The sequence below is a fragment of the Arachis ipaensis genome, chromosome B3 (assembly GCF_059453495.1).
Source record: "Arachis ipaensis isolate K30076 ecotype BB chromosome B3, ASM5945349v1, whole genome shotgun sequence".
In the NCBI taxonomy this organism is placed as follows: Eukaryota; Viridiplantae; Streptophyta; class Magnoliopsida; order Fabales; family Fabaceae; genus Arachis; species Arachis ipaensis.
In genome coordinates, this window is record NC_142438.1 from 99,874,031 (window position 1) to 99,889,501 (window position 15,471).

The 15,471-nt window shown below is 39.8% G+C and overlaps 1 non-coding gene across 1 annotated transcript; it reads left to right on the forward strand.

Moving 5' to 3' along the window:
* The first annotated feature begins 9,799 nt into the window (after positions 1-9,799).
* On the forward strand, positions 9,800-9,907 carry LOC148571757 (small nucleolar RNA R71). The gene has a single exon (XR_015908604.1). It is a non-coding gene; the product is annotated as a small nucleolar RNA R71 (small nucleolar RNA).
* Positions 9,908-15,471: the final 5,564 nt, after the last annotated feature.

The following is a 15,471-nucleotide window of genomic DNA, read 5'->3' on the forward strand; positions in this document are numbered from 1 at the left end:
ACAATCCTCTTTTCGGTGCTCTTGTTGGTTGCCTTCACTTATTGGATATCAAGACTTGAGTGTTGTGTGATTGTTGGAATATTCTCTTCATCAAAAGCCTTTTGAATTGTTGGTTCAATGAACCCTTCCTCTATATAGCTCTCTGCTTCAATTGAGTGTGGACTTCCTTGATTGACTTCCTCCCCTTCTTCTGCATGATCTTCCATTAAGTCCTTTAGGAGTGAGTCTTCATGTTCCTCTGTCACCTCAAGTAGTCTCTGTGGATATGGAATCATAGGCTCATATACCTCTACAACCTCATTCTTCATTGAAATTTCATTTGTCACAGGGACCTTTTTTTCTTGTTCTTCCACTTCCTCACCCACAAATTGGTCTTCACCCTCAATGCTTGGCAATCCTAAATTTCTCCTTATTTTCTCTAAGTGCCCATCCATCTTCTTGAAGAGGATTTCTTGTTCTTTCTAGGATTGTCTAGTTTTTTCCTGAGATTCTATGGCACTTTGAAGGCATTGTTCTGCTTGTAGCAAGAGAGAAGAAGGTTGGGGTGCGATAAACCCATATTTCATGATATATTTTGTACTCAATTTAAGTGATTTATTCAACCCTTCACCCACTTATTCATGTGAAATTGCATGGTTTTACTTTCCCTTCCTTATTATGTGATATATGTGAAAAACATGTTTCTTATACTTTAAAAATAATTATTTTAATTACCTTTTATTACCATTCGATGCCGTGATTTGTGTGTTGAGTATTTTCAGATCTCCTAAGGCAGGAATGATTTAAAGGATGGAAAGGAAACATATAAAAATGGAAGGAAAGCACAAAATGGAGTTTTTGAAGAAACTGACAGCGACGCGAACGCATGGACGACACAGCCGCGTGCCTAGCGCGAAACGCATGACTGACGCGCGAAACGCATGACTGACGCGGATGCGCGCCTTGAGCAGAACGCAGATGACGCGTACGCGTGACCGAAGCGAACGCGTGACAAGAAAAACTCCCAGATGACACGACCGCGTGACCTACGCGGACGCGTGACAGACGCCACGCACCAGAAACTGCAGAAAACACTTCCAGCAATTTCTGAAACCCTTTTTGGCCCAGATCCAAGTACAGAAAGCACAAATTAGAGGTTATAAAGTGGGAGAATGCATCCATTCATAAGGAGGTCGATTATTATTCACTTTTCATAATTTAGATGTAGTTTTTAGAGAGAGAGGTTCTCTCCTCTCTCTTAGGTTTTAGGATTAGGATTCCTCTTAAAGGATTTAGTATTTCAACTCTTTATCACGTTCAATATTTCTTTTACTTTATATTTCTCTTTTACTTTTAGATACTTTAATGCTCTCATTTAATTACTTATGTTGCCAAATTGGCTTATGAACTCTCTATGTTTAGATTGATTTTCTCTTATTAATGCAATTGAGGTATTTCAGATTTATGATTCTTATTTAACTTTTTATATTCTTGGCTTTAATTGATTAACTGGAGGCTCTTGAGTTATCAACTTATCGTGATTGATTGTTATGTCGGCTAATTGACTGGAATTCCACTAACTCTAGTCTTTCCTTAGGAGTTGGCTAGGACTTGGAAATCTAACTAATTAGTTCACTTGACTTTTCCTTGCTTTCGTAAAGGTTAACTAAGTGGGATTAACTTCAATTCTCATAGGAGTAACTAAGATAGGACTTCCGAATTTTCATACCTTGCCAAGGGTTTATTTTACAGTTATTTATTTATTTTACTTGTCATTTAAATTACTTGTTCCTTACTTTCAAAACCCCCAATTTACAAAACTCATAACCAATAATAAGAACACCTCCCTGCAGTTCTTTGAGAAGACGACCCGAGGTTTAAATACTTTGGTTATCAATTTTAAAGGGGTTTGTTACTTGTGCCAACCAAAACGTTTGTACGAAAGGATTTTCTGTTGGTTTAGAAGCTATACTTATAACGCGATCATATTTTTATATTTCTTTACCGAAAGAAAAACCGATCGTCAAAATGGCGCCGTTGCCGGGGAACTGCAAACATGTGCCTTATTATTGGTTATTGTAAATATTTTTTCTTTTACTTGTTTATTTGTTTTTGTTTTTCCCTTTTATTTCTATTAGCTAGTATGAATTCTCACCCTTCTCGCTTTGAGTTTGGTTCTAAATCTGTTGAAAGGAGTGGAAGCTACAACAAGAATATGCATCAAGGTCTAAGCAATCAAAGATGGATGGAGCCAAGAGGCCCTGATCAACCCTTTAGGCAACAACACCCTCCAAGATATCATGGGCAAGGACCACTCTACAATGCATACCAAGGTGATAGACATGGTGGACCCCTTGTAATTACCAACAAGCCCCACCCTGTGCTTATAGACCATCCTCTCAACGTAGCTTTGAACCACCACACTCACAAGCTCCTTTTTACCATTCACCACCGTATGACCCTTATCCACCACAATTCCAATCTAATTACTCCCAAGAACCACCACATTCTTATTTTGATCCCTCTTCCCCAACCAATGAACCCTCATACCCACCCCAACCTCCAATGAATGACAAACTTCATGTTCTTCTTCAAGGGCAAGCGAGGATACAAAGGGGCGTATTGGAACTCACTACTGCCTTAACTGAGGTAGTAAATATAATAGTTTCACGACATCTGAGCGCTCAAAATACTCCCATGGCTGCATGTGGAGAATCAAAAGAAGAGCGTAGCATGAAGAAAACACTAGAAACTCCGGTGGACAATGAGGAGCATGGCTCTATATTGGAACAAGTGAAGGAAGCCATGATAGTTGTAGAGGAAGAAGTGGTTGAAGATTTAGGAGATGTTGAACGTCCATGGGAATCGAGAGCTGTAAAGGATTCTGCTGAGAAGTTCGAAATTGATGCCAAAGAGGACAGTACACAACCTCCAAAGCATATACCTTGTGAAAAATTGGACGGAACAGACTAAGAAGTTGATTCCATAGGCAGTGATGATCATGAATCAAGCTCTCCTAATCACGAACTCACATCCACGACTGAACTCCTTGAGCCTGAAGAATCTTATCCAAGTGAATACGAAGATGATGTCAAGGTAGATTTCTCTCAACCTCCAACGTATGACTTGAGTGACGAGGAAGACATAGAAGACTTTGATCAGGACGCAGTTGTAGTTGAAAAATTTTGCAAAGAAGTGGAGGAATTCACAGAAGAATACAAGGGAGTAGAACTTACAGAACCACTGGAAACACCTATCCCAAGGCCATTACCACCTAATACAAGCTTCAAGTGGGTACAATCCTTAACCTTTATCTTTATCTTTCCACTTGAATATGGTTTGCTTGAAACAGATGGCTAGCTTAGAGCTCTCTGCGGCTTTAAGAGTAAGAGGGAAATGGCACGTGCTCAGAGCTGGTGCGCAAGATTCAATAAGGTTCCACGCTTCAATTCGAAGTGCATGGATTGGTACCAAGTTCAATTGAATGGGTCTCAAAAGACGTTTGGTCATCTTGGTGAGAATACAATTTCTAAACCGCCCGGATCGAAGAATATAGATCAAGACAACGGCGGATTTAAAAGCAAAGTTTGGGATCCTGGAATCTATTCTAACATTCGTCACCCCGGGAGCCTGAGAACCTGTTTGAAGCTGCTCAACAGCTTTACATGCCTAGTTTGCGACCCCGGAGGCTGTTGGCATTCCAAACATTGGTGGAGATTTCTGGATGAATTTAAGCATAAGCCACCATAACAGGAAGCTCATCCAATGTCCAACTTAAGGACTTTAACTAAAAGTGCTAGGTGGGAGACAACCCACCATGGTATGGTCGTTTCTTTTTCAATTTTATTTCATGTTGTTTGTTTTTATATTATATTATTTTCATTGAACCTGTATATTATTCATTAGCATTGCAAACTGCATAATTGCATAATTGCATAATTGCATAATTGCATAAAAAAAAGTGCGCGACGCGACAACGTTGCTAATGTGGTGCACGAAATTATGATCATCAATGGCGCCATCAACATGGTACGCTCAATGGTAATCTCAACTTTTTATCACAACTTCGCACAACTAACCAGCAAGTGCACTGGGTCGTCCAAGTAATAAACCTTACGCGAGTAAGGGTCGATCCCACGGAGATTGTTGGTATGAAGCAAGCTATGGTCATCTTGTAAATCTCAGTCAGGCGGATATAGAATGGTTATGGAGTTTTCGAAAATAAATAATAAAATAGGGATAGAAATACTTATGTAAATCCTTGGTGAGAATTTCAGATAAATGCATGGAGATGCTTTCGTCCCTCTAAACCTCTGCTTTCCTGCTGTCTTCATTCAATCAGTCTTACTCCTTTCTATGGCTGGCTTTATGTAAGGACATCACCGCTGTCAATGGCTACTTTTGATCCTCTCTGGAAAATGGTCCGATGCGCTGTCACTGCATGGCTAATCGTCTGGAGGCGTCACCCTTGCCAATGGCTGCATCCTATCCTCTTGTGAAAATGGTCCAAATACTCTGTCACAGCACGGCTAATCATCTGAGGTTCTCGATCATACTGGAATAGGATTCACCCTCCTTTTGCGTCTGTCACTACGCCCAGTACTTGCGAGTTTGAAGCTCGTCACAGTCATTCAATCCCTGAATCCTACTCGGAATACCACAGACAAGGTTTAGACTTTCTGGATTCTCATGAATGCCGCCATCAATCTAGCTTACACCACGAAGATTCTGATTAAGAGATCTAAGAGATACTCATTCAATCTAAGGTAGAACGGAAGTGGTTGTCAGGCACGCGTTCATAAGGAATGATGATGATTGTCACGTTCATCACATTCAGGTTGAAGTGCGAATGAATATCTCAGAAGCGGAATAAGTTGAATGGAATAGAAAAATAGTAGTACTTTGCATTAATCTTTGAGGAACAGCAGAGCTCCACACCTTAATCTATAGAGTGTAGAAACTCTACCGTTGAAAATACATAAGTGAAAGGTCCAGGCATGGCCGAATGGCCAGCCCCCAAAACATGATCAATAGATCAAAATATAATCCAAAGATGATTCCCAAGATGTCTAATACAATAGTAAAAAGTCCTATTTATAATAAACTAGCTACTAGGGTTTACAGAAGTAAATAATTGATGCATAAATCCACTTCCGGGGCCCACTTGGTGTGTGCTTGGGCTGAGCTTGAATGTTACACGTGCAGAGGCTCTTTCTGGAGTTGAACGCCAGGTTGTAACGTATTTCTGGCGTTCAATTCTGGTTTGTGACTTGTTTCTGGCGTTTAACTCCAGACAGCAGCGTAGAACTAGCGTTCAACGCCCTTTTACGTCGTCTAAACTCGTTCAAAGTATAGACTATTATACATTTCTAAAAAGCCCTGAATGTCTACTTTTCAACGCAATTGAAAGCACGCCATTTTGAGTTCTATAGCTCCAGAAAATCCACTTTGAGTGCAGGGAGGTCAGAATCCAACAGCATCAGCAGTCCTTCTTCAACCTCTGAATCTGATTTTTGCTCAAGTCCCTCAATTTCAGCCAGAAAATACCTGAAATAACAGAAAAACACACAAACTCATAGTAAAGTCCAGAAATGTGAATTTAACATAAAAACTAATGAAAACATCCCTAAAAGTAACTAGATTATACTAAAAACAAACTAAAAATAATGCCAAAAAGCGTATAAATTATCCGCTCATCACAACACCAAACTTAAATTGTTGCTTGTCCCCAAGCAACTGAAAATCAAATAGGATAAAAAAAAGAGAATATACTATAAATTCTAAACTATCAATGAAACATAGCTCCAATCAGATGAGCGGGACTTGTAGCTTTTTGCCTCTTGAATAGTTTTGGCATCCCACTTTATCCATTGAGGTTCAGAATGATTGGCTTCTATAGGAACTCAGAGTTCAGATAGTGTTATTGATTCTCCTAGTTTAGTATGATGATTCTTGAACACAGCTATTTTATGAGTCTTGGCTGTGGCCCTAAGCACTTTGTTTTCCAGTATTACCACCGGATACATAAATGCCACAGACACATAATTGGGTGAACCTTTTCAGATTGTGACTCAGCTTTGCTAAAGTCCCCAATTAGAGGTGTCCAGGGTTCTTAAGCACACTCTTTTTTTGCTTTGGACCTTGACTTTAACCGCTCAGTCTCAGGTTTTCACTTGACACCTTCACGCCACAAGCACATGGTTAGGGACAGCTTGGTTTAGCCGCTTAGACCAGGATTTTATTCCTTTAGGCCCTCCTATCCACTGATACTTAAAGCCTTGGGATCCTTTCTATTTGCCCTTGCCTTTTGGTTTTAAGGGTTATTGGCTTTTTGCTCTTGCCTTTTGGTTTTAAGAGCTTTTGGCTTTTTCTGCTTGCTTTTTCTTTTTCTTTCTAATTTTTTTTTCGCCTATTTTTTTTCTGCAAGCTTTGTTCTTTGCTGCTTTTTCTTGCTTCAAGAATCATTTTTTATGATTTTTCAAATTATCAAATAACATGTCTCCTTGTCATCATTCTTTCAAGAGCCAACATATTTAACATTCATGAACAACAACTTCAAAAGACATCTGCACTATTCAAGCATACATTCAGAAAACAAGAAGCATTGTCACCACATCAATATAATTAAACTAAGTTCAAGGATAAATTCGAAACTCATGTACTTCTTGTTCTTTTGAATTAAAACAGTTTTCATTTAAGAGAGGTGATGGATTCATAGGACATTCATAACTTTAAGACAAAGTCACTAAATACTAATGATCATGTAATGAAGACACAAACATGGATAAGCACTTAACATAGAGAAAACAAAAAACAGAGAATGTAAGAACAAGGAATGAGTCCACCTTAGTGATGGTGGCGTTTCCTTCTTGAGGAACCAATGATGTCCTTGAGCTCTTCTATGTCTCTTTCTTGTCTTTGTTGCTCCTCCCTCATTTCTTTTTGATCTTCTCTTATTTCATGAAGGATGATGGAGTGCTCTTGATGTTCCACCCTTAATTGTCCCATGTTGGAACTTAATTCTCCTAAGGAGGTGTTGATTTGCTCCCAAAAATTCTGTGGAGGAAAGTGTATCCTTTGAGGTATCTCAGGGGTTTCTTGATGATGAGCTTCTTCATGTGCCTGTTGAGATCCATGAATGTGCTCTCTTGTTTGCTCCATCCTTTTCTTAGTGATGGGCTTGTGAGATGAATCTTTCCATCTCCCATGGCTCAGAGGTGGAAGCAATTGTCTTCCCTTTCCTCTTTCTTGAGGTTTCTCTGGCCTTAGGTGCCATTAATGGTTATGGAAAAACAAAAAAGCTATGCTTTTACTACACCAAACTTAGAATGTTGCTCGCCCTCGAGCAAAAGAAGAAAGAATAGAAGAAGAAGATATGGAGGAGATGGAGGGATGTGTGTATTCGGCCATATGGGTGGGATTAGATGGGAAAGAGATGTTGAATTTTGAAGGTAGGTGGGTGTATGGATGTGAGTGGTAAATGGAAAACAGAAGGGATGACCATGAATGGATAGAGAGATGGTGAGGTAGGTGGGGATCCTGTAGGGTCCACAGATCCTGAGGTGTTCAAGGATTTACAACCTTGCACCAAATTGGGCATGCAAAATGCCCTTGCACACAACTCTGGGCGTTCAGCGCCAGATTGGTGCTTGTTCTGGGCGTTGAACGCCCATTTGTTGCCCATTTTTGGCGTTGAACGCCAGAACCATGCTTGTTCTAGGCGTTGAACGCCCATTTGTTGCCCATTTCTGGCGTTGAACGCCAGAACCATGCTTGTTCTGGGCGTTCAACGCCAGCTCTTCTCCAGGGTGCAATTCTGGCGTTCAAACGCCCAGATGCTGCCCATTTTGGGCGTTCAGCGCCAGAACCATGCTCTGTTCTGGCGTTGAATGCCAGCCAGATGCTTCTTACTGGCGTTTAAACGCCAGTAAGGTCTTCCTCCAGGGTGTGATTTTTCTTCTGCTGTCTTTGATTCCATTTTCAATTTTTATATTTATTTTGTGACTCCACATGATCATGAACCTAATAAAACATGAAAAACAATAAAAATAGAAATTAGATAAACATTCGGTTGCCTCCCAACAAGTGCTTCTTTAATGTCAATAGCTTGACAGTGGGCTCTCATGGAGCCTCACAGATGTTCAGAGCATTGTTGAGACTCTCCAACACCAAACTTAGAGTTTGGATATGGGAGTTCAACACCAAACTCAGAGTTTGGTTGTGGCCTCCCAACACCAAACTTAGAGTTTGACTGTGGGGGCTCTGGTTGACTCTGCAATGAGAGAAGCTTACTGTGCTTCCTCTCCATGGGTACAGAGAGAGATCCTTGAGTTTTAAACACAAGGTTGTCCTCATTTAATTGAAGGATCAATTCTCCTCTATCCACATCAATCACAGTTCTTGCTGTGGCTAGGAAGGGTCTTCCAAGGATGATGAATTCATCCTCATCCTTCCCAGTATCTAGGAGTATGAAATCAGTAGGGATGTAAAGGCCTTCAACCTTTACTAACACGTCCTCTACTTATCCATAAGCCTGTTTTCTTGAATTGTCTGCCATCTCTAATGAGATTTTAGTGGCTTGCACCCCATAGATTCCCAGTTTCTCTATTACAGAGAGGGGCATGAGATTTATCCCTGAACCAAGGTCACACAGAGCCTTCTCAAAGGTCATGGTGCCTATGGTACAAGGTATTTAGAATTTTCCAGGATCCTATTTCTTCTGAGGCAATCTCAGTTGATTCAGAACACTTAGTTCATTGGTGAACAAGGGAGGTTCATCTTCCCAAGTCCCAATACCAAATAATTTGGCATTCAGCTTCATGATTGCACCAAGAAACTTGGCAGCTTGCTCTTCAGTAACATCCTCATTCTCTTCAGAAGAGGAATACTCATCAGAGCTCATAAATGACATAAGGAGGTTTAATGGAATCTCTATGGTCTCTAGATGAGTCTCAGATTCCTTTGGTTCCTCAAAGGGAAGCTCCTTATTGATCACTGGACGTCCCAGGAGGTCTTCCTCCTTGGGATTCATGTCCTCTCCTTCCATCACAGGTTCGGCCATGGTGATTAATTCAATAGCCTTGCACTCTCCTTTTGGATTTTCTTTTGTATTGCTTGGGAGAGTACTAGGAGGGATTTCAGTGATCCTTTTACTCAGCTGGCCCACTTGTGCCTCCAAATTTCTAATGGATGACCTTGTTTCATTCATGAAACTCACAGTGGCCTTAGATAGATCAGAGACTAAGTTTGCTAAATTAGAGGTATTTTGTTCAGAGTTCTCTGTCTGTTGCTGAGTGGATGATGGAAAAGGTTTACTATTGTTAAACCTATTTCTTCCACCATTATTAAAGCCTTGTTGAGGCTTTTGATACTTCCATGAGAAATTTGGATGATTTCTCCATGATGGGTTATAGGTGTTTCCATAAGGTTCACCCATATAATTTACCTCTGCTATTGCAGGGTTTTTAGGATCATAAGCTTCTTCTTCAGAAGATGCCTCTTGAGTACTGTTGGATGCAGCTTGCATTCCATTCAGACTCTGAGAAATCATATTGACTTGCTGAGTCAATATTTTGTTCTGAGCCAATATGGCATTCAGAGCATCAATTTCAAGAACTCTCTTCTTCATAGGCGTCCCATTACTCACAGGGTTCCTCTCAGAAGTGTACATGAACTAGTTATTAGCAACCATGTCAATGAGTTCTTGAGCTTCTGCAGGTGTTTTCTTTAGGTGAATGGATCCACCTGCAGAAGTATCCAATGACATCTTAGCCAATTCAGATAGACCATCATAGAATATATCCAGGATGGTCCATTCTGAAAGCATGTCAGAAGGACACTTTTTGGTCAGTTGCTTGTATCTTTCCCAAGCTTCATAGAGGGATTCACCTTCTTTCTGTCTGAAGGTTTGAACATCCACTCTAAGCTTGCTCAGCTTTTGAGGAGGAAAGAACTTGGCTAAGAAAGTCGTGACCAGCTTGTCCCAAGAGTTCAGGCTATTTCTGGGTTGAGAGTCCAACCACACTCTAGCTCTGTCTCTTACAGTAAAAGGGAAAAGCATGAGCCTGTAGACTTCAGGATCTACTCCATTAGTCTTCACAGTATCACATATCTGCAAGAATTCAGTTAATAACTGAAAAGGATCTTCAGATGGAAGTCTATGAAACTTGCAGTTCTGTTGCATCAGAGAAACTAGCTGAGGTTTCAGCTCAAAATTGTTTGCTCCAATGGCAGGAATGGAGATACTTCTTCCATGTAAATTAGAATTAGGTGCAGTAAAGTCACCAAGCATTCTCCTTGCATTATTGTTGTTGGGTTCGGCTGCCATCTCCTTTACTTGTTCGAAATTTTCAATAAAGTTGTCTCTCGATTGTTGTAATTTAGCTTCTCTTAGTTTCCTCTTCAGAGTCCTTTCAGGTTCTGGATCAGCTTCAACAAGAATGCCTTTTTCCTTGTTCCTACTCATAAGAAAGAGAAGAGAACAAGAAAAGAAGAGGAATCCTCTATGTCACAGTAAAGAGGTTCCTTATTGTTAGTAGAAGAAGAAAAGGAATAGGGGTGAAGAAGAATGAAGAATCCAAACACAAGGGTAAGGATAGGAGCAGTGTTAGTAGATGAATAAATAATTAGAAGGAGATGAGGGAGAAGGATTTTCGAAAATTATTTTTGAAAAAGGGTTAGTGATTTTCGAAAATAGTTTTTTGAAAAAAGGTTAGTTTTCGAAAATTAAAATAAAAAATTAAAATAATTAGTTAATTAAAAAGAAATTTTTGGAAAAGAGGGAAGATATTTTCGAAAATTAGAGAGAGAGAGTTAGTTAGGTAGTTTTGAAAAAGATAAGAAACAAACAAAAAGTTAGTTAGTTAGTTGAAACAAATTTGAAAACCAATTTTGAAAAGATAAGATATTTTTGAAAAGATATGATTGAAATTAGTTTTGAAAAAGATTTAATTTTTAAAATCACAATTAATGACTTGATTCACAAGAAATCATAAGATATGATTCTGGAACTCAAAGTTTGAATCTTTCTTAACAAGCAAGTAACAAACTTGAAATTTTTGAATCAAAACATTAATTGATGATGATACTTTCAAAAATTATGAGATAAAGATAAGAAAAATATTTTTGAAAAATATTTTTTAAAATTTTCGAAAATAAATAAGAAAAATGGAAAAGATTTAATTTTTGAAAAAGATTTTGAAAAAGATAAGCTTTTTAAATTGAAAATTTGATTTGACTCATAAAAAAAAACAACTAGATTTTAAAAATTTTTGAAAAAGTCAAATCTAATTTTCAAAATTTTGAGAGAGAAAAAGGGGAAGATATTTTTTTTATTTTTTGAATTTTTATGATGAGAGAGAAAAACATGCAAAATGATGCAATGCATGAAAGTTATGGATCAAAGCAAGGAATGTATGCAAGAATGCTATGAATGTCGAGATGAACACCAAGAACACTTTGAATGTCATGATGAACATCAAGACTTATTTTTGAAAATTTTTATATGCAAAGAAAATATGCAAGACACCAAACTTATAAATCTTTCATGTTTAGACACTATGAATGCAAAAATGCACATGAAAAACAAGAAAAGATGCAAAACAAGAAAACATCAAGATCAAACAAGAAGACTTACCAAGAACGACTTGAAGATCATGAAGAACACCATGAATGCATGAATTTTTTCGAAAAATGCAAGATGAACATGCAATTGACACCAAACTTTAAAAATTGACTCAAGACTCAAACAAGAAACACAAAATATTTTTGATTTTTATGATTTTCTAATTTTTTTTGTATTTTTCGAAAATTAATTGAAAAAGAAAAATAAGGATTCCAAAATTTTTAATATGAATTCCAGGAATCTTGCACTCTTAGTCTAAAGCTCCAATCTGAGGGTTAGACATGGCTTAATAGCCAATCAAGCTTTAGCATGAATATGAGAGTAATTCATTCAATTTTAGGCCAAAACCTCAGTCCAAAAGAATTTAGACATGACTTTATAGCCAGCCATGCTTCAACATGCTTCATGAAACACTAGAATTCATTCTTAAAAATTCTGAAGAAAAATATATTTTTGAAAAGATTTATTTATTTATTTATTTTTTCGAAAACAGATGAGGAATTTTTGAAAGATTTTTGAAAAATTTTTGAAAAGAAAACAAAAAGAAAATTACCTAATCTGAGTAACAAGATTAACCGTCAGTTGTCCAAACTCGAACAATCCCCGGCAACGGTGCCAAAAACTTGGTGCACGAAATTGTGATCATCAATGGCGCCATCAACATGGTACACTCAATTGTAATCTCAACTTTTTATCACAACTTCGCACAACTAACCAGCAAGTGCACTGGGTCGTCCAAGTAATAAACCTTACGCGAGTAAGGGTCGATCCCACGGAGATTGTTGGTATGAAGCAAGTTGTAGTCATCTTGTAAATCTCAGTCAGGCGGATATAGAATGGTTATGGAGTTTTCGAAAATAAATAATAAAATAGGGATAGAAATACTTATGTAAATCCTTGGTGAGAATTTCAGATAAATGCATGGAGATGCTTTCGTCCCTCTAAACTTCTACTTTCTTGCTGTCTTCATCCAATCAGTCTTACTCCTTTCTATGGCTGGCTTTATGTAAGGATATCACCGCTGTCAATGGCTACTTTTGATCCTCTCTGGAAAATGGTCCGATGCGCTGTCACTGCATGGCTAATCGTCTGAAGGCGTCACCCTTGCCAATGGCTGCATCCTATCCTCTTATGAAAATGGTCCAAATGCTCTGCCACAGCACGGCTAATCATCTGAGGTTCTCGATCATACTGGAATAGGATTCACCCTCCTTTTGCGTCTGTCACTACGCCCAGTACTCGCGAGTTTGAAGCTCGTCACAGTCATTTAATCCCTGAACCCTACTCAGAATACCACAGACAAGGTTTAGACTTTCCGGATTCTCATGAATGCCGCCATCAATCTAGCTTACACCACGAAGATTCTGATTAAGAGATCTAAGAGATACTCATTCAATCTAAGTTAGAACGGAAGTGGTTATCAGGCACGCGTTCATAAGGAATGATGATGATTGTCACGTTCATCACATTCAGGTTGAAGTGCGAATGAATATCTCAGAAGCGGAATAAGTTGAATGGAATAGAAAAACAGTAGTACTTTGCATTAATCTTTGAGGAACAGCAGAGCTCCACACCTTAATCTATGGAGTGTAGAAATTCTACCGTTGAAAATACATAAGTGAAAGGTCCAGGCATGGCCGAATGGCCAGCCCCCAAAACGTGATCAATAGATAAAAATATAATCCAAAGATGATTCCCAAGATGTCTAATACAATAGTAAAAAGTCCTATTTATAATAAACTAGTTACTAGGATTTACAGAAGTAAGTAATTGATGCATAAATCCACTTCCGGGGCCCACTTGGTGTGTGCTTGGGCTGAGCTTGAATGTTACACGTGCAGAGGCTCTTTCTGGAGTTGAACGCCAGGTTGTAATGTATTTCTGGTGTTCAACTCTGGTTTGTGACTTGTTTCTAGCGTTTAACTCTAGACAGCAGCGTAGAACTGGTGTTCAATGCCCTTTTACGTCGTTTAAACGCGTTCAAAGTATGAACTATTATACATTGATGGAAAGCCCTGAATGTCTACTTTCTAACGCAATTGGAAGCGCTCCATTTTGAGTTCTGTAGCTCTAGAAAATCCACTTTGAGTGTAGGGAGGTTAGAATCCAACAGCATCAGCAGTCCTTCTTTAACCTTTGAATCTGATTTTTGCTCAAGTCCCTCAATTTCAGCCAGAAATTACCTGAAATCACAGAAAAACACATAAACTCATAGTAAAGTCCAGAATTGTGAATTTAACATAAAAACTAATGAAAACATCCCTAAAAGTAACTAGATTCTACTAAAAACATACTAAAAACAATGCCAAAATGCGTATAAATTATCCGCTCATCATAATGCGTTCTCGTCAGTCGCGAAAAACACCTCCCACATGTCCGCGTCACTCACGCAAACGCGTGATCTGGAAATCGGCGTAAAAATCCAACGCCCAAAAATCTGGACTGGAATCGTGCGGCTGGTGTGCGTTTAGCATAAAACGGCTCACGCGTTTGCGTCCCTGACGCGAACGCGTCACTTGCAAAACACCCATCCCACGCGAAAGCGTAAGCGACACGTCCGCGTCGCGTGAGCGACGCGTCCGCATCGCATGAGCGACGCGTCCGCATCGCGTGGATAGCTTGGAACTCTAATGGAGACAAAGAGTTGCGCTGAAACGACGCTGGAATTGTGCGCTTAGCACAATTTACAGCGACGCGGTTGCATGCCTCACGCGTCCGCGTCATCCATCTTGTACCCAACCCGCGCGATCGCGTCAATCACGCGACCGCGTCAATCCCATTTCCCCTAGCCACGCGATCGTGTGCCCCACGCGTTCGCGTGGATTCAAAATCACTAACCCCAACCACGCGAAACCCTATCCCCCCCTCCCCAGCATCACCATTCTCTTCCCCCCCAACCCCCCCTTTGCTCCCTCTCTGCTCCCCACCCAAACACCACCACCCCCAACCACCACTCCGACCGCCGCACCGCCCCCAACCACCCAGAGCACCACCCGACACCCCCCCTCTCCCCTTCTCTCCTTCTTCCTTCCCTCCCCTTCGTCTCTCTCTTCTTCCCTCCACCACCGCTGCCCCCACCGTGGCCAGCAACCACCACCACGCCACTAGCGCTGCCTCCCACCACCGACCACCAACACAGCTTCACCTCCCTTGCTCCCTTCTTACCCACCCCTCCACCATTAAACCCTACCCGAAACCCCCCTGCCACCGAACAGCCATCCATCGCCGCGCCAACCGCCCTTCACCGCCGCGTCAGCACCACCACCACACCCCCATCATCTCTCTGTTCCATAAATTTGTTCTTCCACACACCAGGTTCCGCCAAATGCCAATTTCTCTATCACTTGTAGTTATTTGCTTATTTTTCCAATTATGTTCAAATTAGGCTAGTTAGAGATGCATGTTTGTAGTAGATTCTAGGTGGTTAGGTAACTAGGATGTGGTTAGTGGATTTAGGCCTGATAATTGCGCCGTACTTGTTGCTTGTTTTACCTATTCTACAATTTTGGTCTCGCTGGGATATTTATACTGTTCATATTACTGTTTCATGATGCTTTTGATGATAAGTCATCTTAGCCTAGTTTCACTAGTCTTTTTCTCTTGTTTTCATTTAGTTTTATGCACTTTGTTGCATTATAAATTAGCCATTTGAATTGGAATTGCATGGTTTCCTTAAATCAATCAACCACCTTTTAATTGATACAAAATCATGAGGTTCAAGCTAACTTTAGTTGATAATTAATTGATTTATAAACCTTGTGAATTTTGTGATACTTTGATTGGTTGTTTTGATTACTTGTAGGTGAAGAAAGGAAACAAAAGGTGTGCCAACATTATGGAAGAAGGTTGCAAGAATGGGTTTGAGAAAA